Below are 17,143 nucleotides of genomic sequence, written 5' to 3' on the forward strand. Positions count from 1 at the left end.
TTTTTTTTTTTTGAGACAGAGTCTCACTTTATTGTCCAGACTGGAGTGCACTTGCACAATCTCAGCTCACTGCACCCTCTGCCTCCTGGGTTCAAGTGATCCATTGGCCTTGGCCTCCCAAAGTGCTGGGACTACAGGCATGAACCACTGTGTCCAGTCCTTGCTGGGATTTTGATAGAAATTGCATGAACCCTTTTTATCAGTTTGGGGAGAACTGGAACCTTTGCCTTGTTGGGTCTCCCAAATCATGAACATGTTGTCTTTGCATTTGTTTAGATATTCTGTAATTTTTTTTTGTTTTTTTGGCATAGGTTTTTAGTTTTTGGTGTATAAGTCCTGGACATGTTTTGTTAGATTTATACCTCAGTATTTAATTTTTTGAATGATTATATATAGTATTGCATTTTAAATTTTAGTGTCCATGTGTTTATTGCTAGCACATAAAAATGCAATGATTTTTCTAGGTTTATATTGAATCCTGAAACCTTGCTGAATTCATTTATTAATTCTAAAAGGTGTTTTGTGGGTCTCTGGGAATGTTCTACATTGATCCTTATATCATCAGCAAATAGGGACTTTTATTTCTTCTTTTCCAAGTTATTTACTTTGATTTCCTTTTTCTTGCATTATTGAGTATCTAGAAATTTTCAGCAGTGTGTTGAATAAGAATGGTGAGGGCAGACGTTCTTTATTGAATTTAATTCTGTTTCTCTTTCTAGTTTATTGAGTTCAAACTTCAAATTGTCTTTAATTTGTAAAGGTTCTGGCCAGTGCTATTTCTCTTGTGTGTAAATTTGCACACAAGGCTGCAGATGGCAAAATGAACAAGTATGCCTTCCATTCTTATCTTCAAGTTCCTAAGAACCACATTAAACATTAGTACAAAAACACGTTTTGAGGAACACCAATTGTAAGTCCCCTTGCCCTGGCACAGACAATGCTACGTCCTTTCTGTATAAGATCAGTTACGTAGGGGTAATAAAATCGCCGAAGAAAAAACTTCCAGTAGAGCCACAAGTGATTATTTTTACCTTAACTGTTTCTACAAGTTGAGGCAGGAGAAGGAAATAGGAGCAAATTTGATAGTATAAAGCCAAGAAAAACCACAGAGTCTTATTTCTAATGACAGGCAAGTTTTTTAGGTTCCATAGAGTCTAGGAATTGTAACATAAACAGGCCGAGGCTCAGAGATTATTCACATTTTGGCTCCATCAACAGCCTGGATATTACCCGGGCAAGGATCTTTACCTCTCAAAGTCTAGTTTGACATCTTTAGTTTTAATTTAAGAGTGAAATTACCTACCTCAGAGAATTAGTCTATGAATTAAATGAGAAAAAGTATGGTCTGTATATGGTGTAACTAGTCTGCCACAAAGTCAGTATTCAGTAACAATTTGGTTTTCCTTTTTCTTCCATTATTCTGCTAACCTAAAGTGCTTGACAAAACCTATGGTAGAACTAAGGAACAGAGTGGGTGGCATTTTTTTAGAAGATGTGTGACTTCTTGTGAAGTGAAGACAGCAATGCTACGCAATGCTTCTGTAACAACCATTTGTTCAATAGAAGGTACAAACCCACACAGCTATTGATATAAACATATTTGTTTGAGAAATTGTATTACATTGTAAAATATGTGTACTGAACATCTTTGGAGACAGGTATTTCTTGCACAGTGCATAGCAGCTCTTTTATACGGGAAGAAACAATCTCACATAGAGAATGAGAATCCACAGAACAAGAAAAGAACCAACTTGTAACCAACTGAGCACAAACAGAAGACATCCAGTTAGACCCACAACAGGATATTTCCTAGTGACTCTAAGATTTACTCTAATGAAGAAAGATCCGTAGTTTACTCCAGAACTGCACTAAAGTTATCCTTAAATGAAATCTGTAGCTGACTATTTATTGTGAGTATAACCTTATTGTTCCGAGATCTTGATAAATGACAGATGCTGATAAAGAATAATTTAGTTTGCTTCATTTTAGTTTTTTTCATTTAACTTTGAAAGTTCTTATGAATTATTCTCTCTCTGTGAAGAGGGCTTGTACCCTTTTGGGTGTGCCACTGGTTACACAATTGTTTATGAGTTGGATTTATTAAAACGATTTCACACAGGAAAGACTAAAAATTATTGCAAATGTCAAAGAAGATTATCGTTTGGGTTTATCCCTGAGCAGTATCAGCCTGTCATTAAAAAAAAAAAAAAAGCAGTATTCTTATTTCCTGACTGAAATTATTGCTCCCAAAACAAGGCTGACAGGATGAAAAGAAAATACATTTTTCTGGGAGGCATAAGAGCTGATCTTTGACTCTTCCCTCTTTCAAATTTAATAACATATTTTTGAATATTCCTGATAGGGAATGACGTGGCAAATCAAGATGCTCCACCTGGCTGTTGCCCTTTTAGTTGGCAGGGGCTGATGAACTGTGTAATTACATAAGTGTTCTCAACAATACCAGGGGTGCAGTAATGTTTTTCATCTTTTCCATTATTGTCCACTTAACTATGAAGCATACACTCATTTGGCATTCTAAGCACTTTTGATGGATTTACACTGTCAGTAGAATTTACAGATTATGCATTCCAAAAGATAAGAGGGAATAGTGTCGTAGGAAAAGTTTTTAGCACAGCTCCTCTTGCCAACATTAATTTTTTTTAGCATTAGTGTGTCTAAGTGTACAGAAGGAAGTAAACATGGATGAATGTAATCCAAATTAAATTGCTGAGGATATTATTTTCCATTTGGTTTGCTTTGGGCTCATAAGTAATAGTTCTTGATGTATACTTTGAAGTATGTCCTGACTTTTATTAGTGATGTCAAAATAATGTTCAGAAAGCTGCATCACATGCTGTTGCATATTCTCTTTGGACATACTACTTCCTTTTTTTTTTTTTGTTCTCCAGCAACACATGCAGAATTAAGCCAAGTGAAAAGCAATAAAATGTTGAAAAAAATGTAATATGAAATTTGAAGACCAAATATCAGAGGACTATCAATTCCTCGGACTGTGAAAATTTTATGTGGTCTAATAAGAAATAATTTGAGATTTCTCACAATCTATTTTAGCTTTACTTACAAATTGGATGTACCTTATGATAGAGGATATTTTAAAAATTGAGAAAGTGTAAGTTTAAAATCAAATTGACTGAGAGATTTGTTATACAAAATATCTCCTACTCCTATTTAACTCACATGACACACATATCAAAAGAGAAAATAAATATTATTTATACTGATTAAATTTTATATTGAAACTGAAAAAATATTTTAAAGTTTGGGTTTTAAAAAGTTCAGCAGGACTTTGCATTACCAAATAATCAAATTGAGCTTTTACATCATATGCACTCTTTCATTCATGATTTATAAAAGGTGACTCTGCTATTTTAGGGGTTCGTTGAGTTTTCTAAGTAAATATTTAGAATCTCAGAAAGACATGTCTAGCTATCTGAAAAGAAAACAGATTTTTAGAGAACAAAAGAACCTACTTATTATCAAGTCCTGAATAGTTTTTTATTTTGAATAGTTTTTTATTTTGAGTAAATGCGGAGTTGCTTCATGAAAATGTAGTGTGAAGTGATGTATATCAACATCAGGTGCAGATGTGTTTCTGATGCAGAGACATCTATTCAGATCATATGGAAGTCAGTTTCTGAAGAAAATAAATACCCAAATAAAATTAAAACACAGGCATTCTTAGCTAAGGGGTCACTGAGCAAAGATTATTAGGTAGCACACTACCTAATGTTGCTAAACTATAACCCACTATGATTTTTCTCTTTGAGGATGTAGCTGGAAATTTATTTGACACTTGAGAAGTTTCATGTGCTGGATGAGCAAAGAATTGTTTTGATTTTATTTGTTACTTTCATGTTCACCTATTTTGAATAGAAATCTGTCTTTTTAGGCTACCATATGGCTTTTGATTTTAGAATCTCGAGATATAGTTATTTATATTTTTCCTTCACAAAAGTCCAAAGATAAAAGCCATTAAAGCATTGGCTGACAAAGATATTGATTTACAAGGAATTGTTCGGGTATATTATGCCAGTGGCTAAGTGTCCTGATAAACCTCTGGGGGTTCATGCGGATTCTCCAAAGAGCGTTGTAGAGGAGAGGTACTGGGTTAGGGGGGTGACAGAGTAGGCAGTCATGTTGTGGAATCCCCTGCTTCTGTCAGGACAATTTCACTTTTATTTCTAACAATTTACATCTTCTGTGTAGAACTTTCATGTAACAAAAACAAAACAAAACAAAACTCCAAATAAAATTTCAGTACAGTACTACTGGTTGAATTCTCAAATTTTCATGCTTTTAAACAAGACATTGAGTAGAATTTAATTCAGTGCAATCCATCAACAAATCTATTAATTTATGGTGTCTTCTTTGTGGCTCCCACTTTTCTGTATATTTTAAATTATTCAAAGAAGGAGAAATATATGCTATCTTCTATAGTTTAACAATTATTTTTAAAATGGAACAAGAAAAATAAATGACAGTAGAGTTGTTCACTGAACTCTTCTCAAGTAGAAAAAGCTCTTTATTTAGAAACAAACTCAAGGGGATAGACATCAATAATAATAGGTCATTACTGATTTATTTTGTCTTGACTGATATGAGACAAAGAAACAGCTAAATTACTACTCTAAGAAATAGACAGGGATTTAGGGTTGGGTGAGCAGTTAGAGTAGAAGGTTAGAGAAGTAGTCAAGGTTATAATCTAGCAAAAGAAAATACAAATTTAAGAGAAAAGAAGTTGTGGGATATAAGAAACAGTTATGAGCAAAAGAGCCAGTATATTGCATTAAGTTAAAGTAAACATTGATTTATAATTTTAAAAACTATGATCTGAACTTTAAGGAACAATTAATATAATGTTTGATGTCATAGGGAGGGAATGAGAGGACAAGTCTGGAGAAACAAGTTCTCTTTTTGAAAAAAGACATGATCTTAGATTGGGTTAAAAAATATCCAGTAAAAGCAGACTGAGTAGACTAAACTTAAATAGAAAGAAAGATTATATAGCACAATTAAGACTCTTGATATAATATACATTACATACATAAGTATATATGATAACAAATACAAGTTTCTCAAAGACATGTGGAATGGTCTTTGAAAGTATTAGACTGAAGAGACAAGAAAAGAAAGAGTCTCAAAGGAGAAAAAAAATAAATGATTTTATATAAATCACATTCTCTGACAACAATGTCATAAAAAGTAATAAAACTAATAAGTTTCAAATCTGTCTCTAGCAATCTAAAAATTAAAAGTACTAATTACAAACTATTTAAAAATAAAGAAAAAAATTTAAAAACAAATAATAAAGAAAAAAAAAAAATACATGTGGCCAAATGGTTCTCAACTGACATTTTATAACTCTAAATGCTCAAAGGAAAAAAAATTTAACAAACTAGAAGAACAATTAAATATACTTAAAGAAAAATTAAAAGTGAAATATTCATTAATAAATTATATTCATTAATAAATTAGAAAATAAAAGCAAATTAGACTTGCTCAATAATACCTAAAATTTGTACTTTCAAAAAGATTAATAAACTAGAAAAATAAATAGAATCATGTTTTCAAATCCAGCCAAACAAGACAGTCTGTGCAAATACATGAAGATATCATAGGAACAGAAGGAATATTAAAAGTGTCATCTGATTTTTTGCTGCTTGTAATAAAATCCTATGGGAAAGATAAAATAGGGAACAAACCATTTAATGTAAAGATACCAAGACTTGTGAATTTAAAAATAAGTAAATGAATCAAAATTTTTTTTCTCAGCCTCTTCAGATAGCAAATGTTTCTAAAGTTAAAAAAACTGGCTCTAGTTAAGACAAAATTCAAGGCACTGAAAGGAAAACTTGGTCTAAAGATGAAGCCCTTGTTAAGACCCTAGAAAGATTTGAGATGGAATCTCACAGATCCCTTCAAACAGACACAATACCCTGTAAGGATCTTAAGAGAATGTTCTGCACAACCTCTCTGTTAAACAGTAGGACTTCTGAGAATCTTAAAGGTGTGTTCCTTCTTCAGGCTCACAAAGCTCCCAGGAAGTAACAGTTTCTTTCAAAGATATTTGTGGGTTGATTAAAAACTGGCACACAAAACCTCTGAAAGTTTTTAAAAGAATAATACAAGCTTGAACTGAAAGGAACAGGGAGGGAAAAGACACAAAGAAAAAAAAAAAGAAAGAAAGAGAGGTCTTTGGACTTCCTAACTTTTACGAGTAGGATGCAGGCATAAAAACCTATTCTACTGCAAATATGGGCTGAATTTTATGAAAATGAAAAGGTATTCCAGAGGTGAACCCAAAAGCCTTTATGGTAGGGCCAGGGAACCACAGTGAACAACTCCCAGGTAATAATAGGATAAGCCCCGATCAGGGAACTAACATTATGTGCCTCTGGATTTCAGAATTGCTAAGGACTATTGATTCTTGTGAGCCCAGTTGACTCTTGTGGACCTCACACTTCTCTTCTTTAAAAAAAAAAAAAAATTCGTTTCAATAGCTTTTGGTGTAAAGTGGTTTTTGGTTGTATGGATGAATTATATAGCGGTGAATTCTGAGATTTTAGTACACTCATCAACCAAGTTATGTATGTTGTACTCATTATGAGGTTTTTTATCCCACACCCTCCACCTCCCCTTTCTGAGGCTCTAGTGTCCATTATATCACTCTGTGTGTCTTTGCATATTCATAGCTAAGCTCTCACTTATAAGTGAGAACGTATGGTATTGTATTTGGTTTTCCGTTCCTGAGTTACTTCATCTGGAATAATGGCCTTCAGCTCCATCTAAGTTGCTGCAAAAAGATATTATTTCATTCGTTTTTCTGGCTTAGTAATACTCCACGGTGTGTATATACTACTTCTTTATCCACTCATTCGTCGATGGGCCCTTAGGTTGGTTCCACATCTTTGCAATTGTGAATTGGGCTGCTGTAAACATATGTACTTTCACCCTTTTTGAATGGGTGTGTGCAAAGTGGTTGTCCTACCCCTATCTCACCATTGTATGTTGAATATTTGTTTTTCTTTATTTTAAAAAATCTTTATTTGACAGAAACTATATTCATTGAGCTGAACCTAAGGAGCTATACCTGAGCCTTACCCACACTTCAACCTGGTTAATCAATAAGATCCTGGATTTTGAGCTGATTATAATGTGATGATACTTATGGGTCTTGAGAGAAGATATGAGTATATTTCCTACATGGAAGGCATGTAAATTGTGGCCAGAAGGTAAACTGTGGCAGATTGTATTTTTTCTAAAATTGCTCCATATTTATATTTAGTTATTATATTAATCACACATGAACTTCTTATGGAGCGACACTGATACTCTTCCCATCAAGACTGGGGAGGATGGGTCTTTATTACTTCCCCTTAAATCTGGGTGGGGACTATGGTTGAACTAACACTATTTGACTTCCATGGCCATGTCATAAAAGCATCTCCTTGAAATGCTTACTCTTACAACACAGCCACCATAGTGTGAGGAAGCCTAGGCCACCTGGAGACAAGAGAGAAAGAATGCCCCAGTGACTAAATATGAGGGAAAATATGGGATTACATTTTGGTGGAGAAATCTCACAAAGTAGGTTAGGTGTAGAATGTTTAGGGAACAAAGTCATAAAGAAAGAACCTACCATATAATATGCCTAATTATTTTGAATATATGTGAATATTATATAAGTAGTTATCTGATTTCAATATCTCAGATAGGAAAAATAAGTCAATATATACACTTGAATTTAATTATAAAATGATCATTTAAACCACATAGCCCAGGAACAGAGACTCAGAGTGGTTTTCAACCAAGATGAGAGAACAGAATCATTTTTCTCCCCCTCTTAAACGAGGCCTTTACTTGAATCACCTCAGTACCTTCTCCTTCTCCCAGCCTATACCCTCTATGTTTTCTTAGTGCTAGCACAGACCCCCATTAAGCAGGTGTTACGGTTTGTTTCTGTGTCCTCGCTCAAATCTCATGCCAAATTGTAATCCCCTTGTGTTGGAGGAGAGGCCTGGTGTGAGGTGACTGAATAATGGGGGCAGATTCCTCCCTTGCTGTTCTGATAGTGAATGAATTCTCACAAGATCTGATGGTTTAAAAAGGGCGTGGCACTTTCTCTCTCTCTCTTTCTTGCTCTTGCTCTCGCTCTCTCTCTCTTGCCACCATGCGAAGAAGGTGCTTGATTCCCCTTTGCCTTTGGCCATGACTGTAAGTTTCCTGAGGATTTTCAGTCATGCTTCCTGTTAAGCCTGTAGAACTGTAAATCAATTAAACCTGTTTTCTTCATAAAGTACCCAGTCTCATGTAGTTCTTCATAGAAGTGTGAAAACAGACAAATAATAAATATTGATTGAAGAGATGAACAGATCTCCCTAGCACATTGACAGGTGCTCTCCTAGGTGGTAGAATTACACACTTGAATAACCAATGATTCTTGTCCACAAGGAACCTCATTTCAGTAGATTGTTGACTATCTCATTCTTTCAGCAGAATCTATTTTGGGATTTTTGTCTTTCTCTGGATTGCCTTTTTAGCTCTTTCAACTATTTCCTCAACATTGTCTCAACAATGCATGGCAACACAGTTTTCTTACAAAAAATTTTCTTAGAAGGATAGGCAAAGATTTCTCCTAAATTAACTTTATTAAAAATATATATATAATCAACTTAAAAATATTCATTTTCCTCCTCAGAATAGACTTGGATTTACCAGTTGTTAAATAACTCATTTATTTTATATATTTATACAAATAAAATTTATTTTGTGGTGTCTATTTCATTGTATCTAAAAATAAGTGAGTAATATAGTCATTACGGCTAATTTAAAGTAATTATTTATTATATGTTGTAACAAATGAGACCATTCCCACAAAAATCTCAGATCTCAAGATTTTAACTTTCTGCTAATTATGCTATATAGATTAGTGAAATACTTTTATTTTAACCCATGCCATGTTAAAATGGTCATGAAATAGAAAATCTAAATATAAAATAGAATGCTCTATTTTCACTGCTTTCAAAGATATATTCTGAAGCAACCCTGAAATACAATGGTTTATCCTCACATGAAGCATGATTTAGAAAGTTAGAGAAGTGAAATATTTTTGAAAAAGAATTTGTACCTTTTTACATTCTTTTTTATTTATTTATTATTTATTTTTTTATTTTTTTGACACAGTCTTACTCTGTCACCCAGGCTGGAGTGCAGTGGCGCGATCTCGGCTCACTGCAAGCTCCACCTCCCAGTTTCATGCCATTTTCCCGCCTTAGCCTCCCTAGTAGCTGGCGCCCGCCACGACGTCCGGCTAATTTTATTTTTTGTATTTTTAGTAGAGATAGGGTTTCACCGTCTTAGCCAGGATGGTCTCGATATCCTGATCTCTTGATCCACCCGCCTCAGCCTCCCAAAGTGCTGGGATTACAGGCGTGAGCCAGCCACCATGCCCGGCCTCTTTTTTACATTCTTTATGAATATGATATGAAAATTATATTTATAATTAATATAATTCCTTGTGAATAATATTCTCAGAGTGGGAAGGCTTTAAGCACACACTTTCCCTGTGGTAAAGTACTACTGCTTTGCTTTTCACAGAAAATACGAAATAAAAAGTGTTAAATAAGTTGTTTTAAAATGTATTCCCATATTGTACAATGACAAAGTGGATTTATAATTTTACTAAAACAAAATAGTAGGCTGTGTTTTGAATTTATCATAAAGGAGTCAACACAGTAGAGTAGCTAAGGCCCAGATGCTGGAGCCAGACTTTGTGAATTCCAGTTCTGGCTTTGCCAGGTACCAGCTGAGGATCTTGAGCAAGTTACTAAGCCTATCTGCAAATGAATTAACAACATGGCCTACCCTACAGAGTAATAGTGACGATTAAATGAGTTCATATATATAAAGTCTTTAGACAGTATCTGGCATATTGAAGGGGATTAAGAATAGAGTCTTTTTGTGTGTAGTCATTGTAATATATTAAAGCAAAATTTCAGTACCATCCATTTGGTACACAGAAAGCTCATTTTTCCAGAAGGATGCTAAGAATTTTGTACATAAGTTGTTTGTTGTTTGTTGTTTGTTTGTTTGTTTGTTTTAGATGGAGTCTCGCTCGCTCTATCACCCAGGCCGGAGTGCAGAGGCACGATCTCAGCTCACTGCAGCCTCTGCCTCCTGGGTTCAAGCAATTCTCCTGCCTCAGCCCCCTGAGTAGCTGGGACTACAGGTGCCTGACACCATGCCTGGCTAATTTTTTTTTTAGTAGAGATGGGGTTTCACCCTGTTGGCCAGGCTGCTCTCAAAGTCCTGACCTCAGGAGATCTGCCCACCTCAGCCTCTCAAAGTGCTGAGAAGACAGGCATAAGCCACCATGCCCTGCCCATAAGATTTTTGTTTTTGGGGTTTTTTTTTTTTTTTTAAGTTTTAAGTGCCTTTCTTCAGCTATGCTTACAGTTCTATATCTCTCTCTCTCTCCAGGCAAACGTGCTGTAACCTCCTTTATCTCATTTAATTTATTATGGCTGCATATGATCAGGGGCTTTATACGTGAATATTTGTATTTATAAATGTATACATATCTACGTATTTGTGTTACAGACCTTTTAGTCAGTAATGTTTCTCAGAAATACTTTCCTAGGCTATTATTTTTTGCTAGTTTATAGGATTTTCACATAGAAATCTTTTTAATGGCCCTATTTTGACTATGGTTTTCTCAGCATATTATTCAACGAATATGTAAAAATGATGAATTTTGGTTGCCACAGCCTCCAGGCATGGTGTTACTCCGTCATTCTACTGTTTTCTAAGAGATTGCCTTTGGAGAAAAACAAATGTTCAATTATCCCTAGAGACATTGAAATTGCTGAAGGTACACAACTTTGCATCCTTGCTTATCTAGTTGTATGGGCCCACATGTGAAGACGGGAGAAGCCAGAGAACATCCATGGGCAGGCTTTGCTCACTATTTGTCACGCCCTTCTCCATTGACGGTGGGAAGAGTGAAAAACGCTGAAGTTTAGGCCCCTCTTGAAAGGTGGCTGTGCTATAATTTGTGTGTTTGTATACAAACTGACTGATTCCTTTTATTATAAATACCTGTGCATCAATGTATCAGTGTTCCTGTTTATCTCTCCTTAAGATGGAGTATAAGACTTGTGTCCAAGGTTCCAAATGTAAAGGGTCTTATTTTATGTGGTGGACACCTACTGCCTGGACTATGCAGCACCACCCTGTTTATTCTGGCAATGCTGCTTCTCCCTTTTCTATGTGATTTCCATAGAACCTTCCATGTGTTTATTCAACTTTGCTCCTGCAGCCACATTTTATTTTCGAGGGCCAACAAATCACCCAATTTGGGTCTGGAGGATCTTCCCAACATTTATGGACCAGGGACTAAGAAAGAGGCAGGTCAGAATCTTACTGGTAGCTGAAGCTAGAAATGGTGAAGCAGTAAAGCTATCAGAGGCCCTCCTCCTTTTTTTTTTTTTTTTTAAATTTTATTTATATAGTGATGAACTTGAACTCCTGGCCTCAAGCAATCCTTCCACCTTGGTCTTCCAAAGTGCTAGGATTACACGTGTAAGCCAACGCACCCAGCAAAGGCGCCATTTCAACATGCAGAGCAAGTCAGTGTGCAATGAAGGGAGAGAGAGTTTACTTATGGTAACACTGGTAATGTCCTGATTGCTGTAAAATTCCCAATTTCAGTGATGCCTGAAGCCCTACTATATCCTTGTTCTTTGTGGCCAGATTCTTTAACTTTCCCTTGGATTCCAGCAGTCTCCCCCAAATCCTTCTTTTCTTGTTAAAGTAGCTTGAATTGGAGTCAGAGGAACAATTGTCCAGAAGCCTGTAACAATTAATTCCCACTAGAGCAGGAGATGAGGATACCCTGCTGGCAATGAGCATTTTATTTCTCTCAGTTTAATAATTTGTAATGGTTTTAATTTGCATTTATTTAACTACAAGTGAGGTTAGATTTTTTTCATATACTTATTAGCCATTGGTATTTCTCTTTTATATATTGATATAGTTTGGATATTTGATCCCACACAAAACTCATGTTGAATTGTAATCCCTGGTGCCGCAGGTTGGGCCTCATGGGAGGTGTTTGGATCACGGGGTTGGATCCTTCACATACTTGGTCCTGACTTTGTGATAGTAAATTCTTGTGAGACTTGGTCATTTAAAAGTATGTGTGGCACCTCCCCCCTCACTTTCTCTCTTGCTCCTGATCTTCCATGCGAGACACCTGTTCCCCTTTTGCCTCCTGCCATGACTGGAAGTTTAATGGGGCCTCCCCAGAAGCTGAGAAGATGCTAATATGCTTCCTGTACAGCCTGTAGAACAGTGAACCAATTAAATTTATTTTCTTTAGAAATTATCCAGTCTCAGTCATTTCTTAATAGCAATGCAAGAACGACCAAATACAGGTATGTTGGTTAGGCCCCATCTCCAAATGCCATCATATTGGGGATTAGGGTTCAACATATGAATTTTGGGAAACACAATTCAGGCTACAGCACCTTTTACTCCTCATTTTTTGAATGCTTTTATTATAAAAGGTCGAATTTTTCAAATGCTTTTTCCACATCAATTGAGATGATCATGTGATTTTTTTTTCTGAATTCTGTCAATGTGGTTTGTTACATTGATTGAATTTTGTATGTAGAGCCATCCTTGCATTCCAGAATAAATTCTACTTGCTCATGGTGTATAATCTTTATAACATGCTGCTAAATTTTGTTTGCTATTCTGTTGTTAAGGATTTTTGCATTAATATTCAAAAGGGTTATTGGTCTGTAGTTTTCTTTTCTTGTCATTTATTTGTCTTGTTTTTGTATTAGGGCAATGCTGATATCATAGAAAGAATTAGGAATTGTTTTCTCGTCTCTGTTTTTTTTAAAAAAGTTTGGGAAGAGTTGATGTTAGCTCTTTAAATTTTGGGTAGAATGAACCAATGAAGCTGTAAGGTACAGAGATTTTCTTTGTTGGGAGACTTTTGATCACTAATTCAATATCCTTACTTTTTATAGCCTCTAATATTCTATTTATTTGTATTTCAGACTTGGTTTTGTATTTCTAAGCGTTTGTCCATTTCATCTAGATTACCCAGTTTGTTGGCATACAATTATTCATTGTACTCTTGTTATGGTTTGGTTCTGTAATCTCATAAAATCTCATGTCAAATTGTAATCCTCAGTGTTGGAGGTGAGGCCTGATGGGAGGTGTTTGGATCATGCAAGTGGCCCTTCATGAATGGTTTAGCACCATCTTCTTTGTGCTGTTCTCATGATAGTGTGTGAATTCTCATGAGATCTGGTCATTTATAAGGGTGTGACACCTTCCCCCACCTCTTCCTCCTGCTTTGACCATGTAAAGTGCTGGCACCCCCTTCCCTTTCCACCAAGATTGTAAGTTTCCTGAAGCCTCTCCAGGAGCAGTTTCCTCCATGCTTTATGTACAGCCTACAGAACCATGAGCTAATTAAACCTCTTTTTAAAGTAAATTACCCAGTCTCAGCTATTTCTTTATAGCAGTGCAAGAATGAACTAATACAACTCTAATAAATGTATTTTTATTTCTGTAAAATCAGTAGTAATATCTCCACTTTCATTTATGATTTTACTAATTCAAGTTTTCTCTTTTTTTCTTAATCCAGCTAAAGTTTTGCCAAATTTCTCTTTTTAAAGAGTCAATTGCATTTGTTTCTCTGATTTTCTCTATTGTTTCTCTATTATGTTTTTCTATTGTTTTAGTTTGTATTTCTATTATTTTCTCTATTGTTTTTCTTTTCTGTATTTCATTTGTTTCTGCTGCAACCTTTATTGTTTCTTTCACTCTGGTAGCTTGAGTTTAGTTTGTACTTCTTCTTCTAGTTATTTCAGTTGTAAAGTTAGGTTGTTGATTTGAAATCTATTTTTAAAAATGTGTTTACACCTGTACGTTTCCTTTTTAGTACTGCCTTTGCTGCATCTCATAAGTTTTGATATGATATGTTTTTGTTTTCATTTATCTCCAAGTAGTTTCTCATTTCCATTGTCCTTGCTTCTTTTATCCATTAGTTATTAAAGTTGTGTGGTTTAATTTCCATGTTTGTGAATTTTTCAGTTTTCTATTATTCGTCTTTAACTTGATTCCATTATAATTGCAGAAAACACTTTGTATAACATCTATTTTTTAAATCGATTGAAAGACTTAATTTGTCATTTGACATGTAGTTTATCCTAGCAAATGTCCCATGTGTACTTGAGAAAAATGTGAATTTCTCCTCAAGAAATTGGATACAATGTACTGTTTTATCTGTTATATCTAGTTGATTTATTGTGTTGTACAATCTTTCCTTGATTATCTTCAGTTAGGCTGTTCAATCCATTACAGAGAGTAGGTATTGGTACTCTCAATAGGTAGAACTTCCAGCTATTATTGTAGAATTATCTCTTTCTCCCTCCAATTCTGTCAGTTTTTACTTCACATATTTTGATGGTCTGTTATTAGGCATATAAATGCTTATAACTGATACATCTTCTTGCCATATTGATCTTTTTATTATTGTATAATGTCCTTTTTTTTTAAAATAACTTTTTAAATTTAGAATTTATTTTTTGTGATATTAGTATAGCTGCTCTGCCCCTTTTTTGTTACTATTTGCATAAAATATCTTTTTTAATGCTTTCACTTTCAACTTATTTGTGTCTTTGGATCAAAGTGATTCTTACATGCAGCATATAGTTGGATCATGTTTATTTATCCATTCTGCCAAGTTCTGTCTTTTGACTGAATAGTTTATTTGCATTTAAAGTAATTACTGATAAGGAGGGACTTCTGTCATTGTGCTATTTCTTTGCTACATGCATTATAGCTTTTTTATTTCTCATTTCCTGCACTACTATTGTCCTCTGCAATTAGTTATTTTCTTGTCATGAAACATTTTAATTCCCTTCTCATTTTCTTTTGTGTATATTCTATAACTATTTTATTTGTGGTTACCTTAGGATTACATTTAATATGCTAAAGTTATAACTTTAATTTATACCAGCTTAATTTCAATAACATACAAAAACTCTGCTCCTTCACAGTCCTATTCCCACCTCTTCCAATTATTGATGCCACAAAATCACATCTTTATATGTTGTTTTGAAAAACATAAACTAACAATTAGTTTTTGTTAACACATTAGTTTCTTAAATTATGTAGAAAATAAAACATGGATTTATAAATCTAAGTTATAATAATACTTAGAAACAATTAGCCCATAATAAGCTTTTAGGCTATTTGTTTCTTTAAAATTGATTAGTCTCTTAAATCATATAGAAAAACACTCAAGAGTAAAATTACAAATCATTGTTATAATAATACTAACTTTCATGATTATTTATCTCTACTTGGATCTTTAGTTTTTCACATGGCTTAGATTTATTGTCTAGTGTCCTGTCGTTTCATCCTGCAAGACTTCCTTTAGCATTTTTGGAGGGCAGGTCTAGAAGTAAATCCTCTGAGTTTTGATTCATCTGGGTATGTCTTAATATCTCTCTCACTTTTGAAGAACAGTTTTGCTTGGTATGGGATTCTTGGATTACAGAAAAAAAAAAAGCATTGGTCCTTTAACTCCACTAGAAGTTGCTTCAGCCCTAGGGAGAGGGGTACAACAATGGCTGTCTGCCTCTGTGTGTGCACTTCCATGATCAGAAGCAGCAATCAGATTCCTGATATTTGGAAGGTAAGGTCCTTATTTTTAACCCTGGCTCTCACAAATTATGTGCAAGTGCCTCGGGAACACATGGTGGATGCTGGCCGTAAGGCTGGGAGGTAAAGTGCCTCGGGAACACATGGTGGATGCTGGCCATAAGGCTGGGAGGTAGAAGATGCATTTCTGCTGCTGCTACTGCTACTGCTAAAAGTTGAAATTGATTAAAACTAACCACAATTTACTGTCCAAGCCCTCCCCTGAAAGTTGCAAGGCTTCAGTAGACTCTACACTTCCAAAATTGTTACATCAGACAGATTCTACCAGTGCAAATAGTACATGGTCTGTAGTATTTGTTGGAAACATTTTTCTAATTTTTCAATATTTGCTAGATTTTTGATATGCTTATATTATAAAATTATTTACATGCAAATTGTTTTCTTTTTTCCTTTCACTGATTTTAACCTTAGAAAGTCTCTCCTCATTCTTAAAATCAGTCAAATGTTCACCCACATACTTTTTCTAATTTCTACACTTCAAAAACTTTTAACGTTTCAAATCAGAGTTAATATTGACATAGAGTGTAAGGTTAAAAGCTAAACTGATTTGTTCACGCAGATAGCAAATTATCTTGCCCATTTGTTTAATAATCTTTCCTTAACATAATATTCTCTTTGTGTCACATGCACGCGCGTGCACACACACAGTCTCTTTTCTTATTATTCTTGTACTTAATATTAATGTGATAATATTTTATATTCTTAATTGGTACACTTATTTCTGTTCTTTGGACAGACTGGGAAAGGAAAGTTTGGAATTATATCTACTACTTCGGGAAGCTTAATAAATACAAGCACTATATGAATTTTTCATTGACAGTTGACCTTCTTGTTGTCCATCAAAGACTTTTTTTTCTCTTTTTCTCACTAGTGGTCTTTCTAACCACGCCTTGTTTCTTAAAGTATATCACCCCATCTTCTCTGATATCAGTTTTACCTCTAGATTCCACCTCTCTGATGTTCTTCCTTTGTTTTCTCTTTAGTAGCTTATCCTATACATGGCTCTTAGGATTCTAACATCAAACTTATTTTTAAATTTCCTAATATATATTCTTTCCAAATGACCCCCCTGCTTAATTATTTGATGATCAATTAAACCCATATACATTTATTTTCATCCATGTCTTATTTCCCTTAATTCCAAAACCATGCATCTATTTTTCTATAAACAATTCCACTTGGCTCTGCTGTAGATGCACGAAGCTAAACTTTCCAAATATTATTTCTCATTGCTCCTCCAATGCTTTTGATATGGGAGTGCTGAAAGGGGAAGAGCATGGTCCCTTTAAATGATACGGAAGTGGGGAAGGGAAGTGCTAGAGAGAGAAAGGCAGGTACTGGGCTAGAGCTCCACCCCCAGGGACCTAAGTGAGGA

Source organism: Colobus angolensis, unplaced genomic scaffold (genome assembly GCF_000951035.1).
Source record: "Colobus angolensis palliatus isolate OR3802 unplaced genomic scaffold, Cang.pa_1.0 Scaffold213, whole genome shotgun sequence".
Lineage (NCBI taxonomy): Eukaryota > Metazoa > Chordata > Mammalia > Primates > Cercopithecidae > Colobus > Colobus angolensis.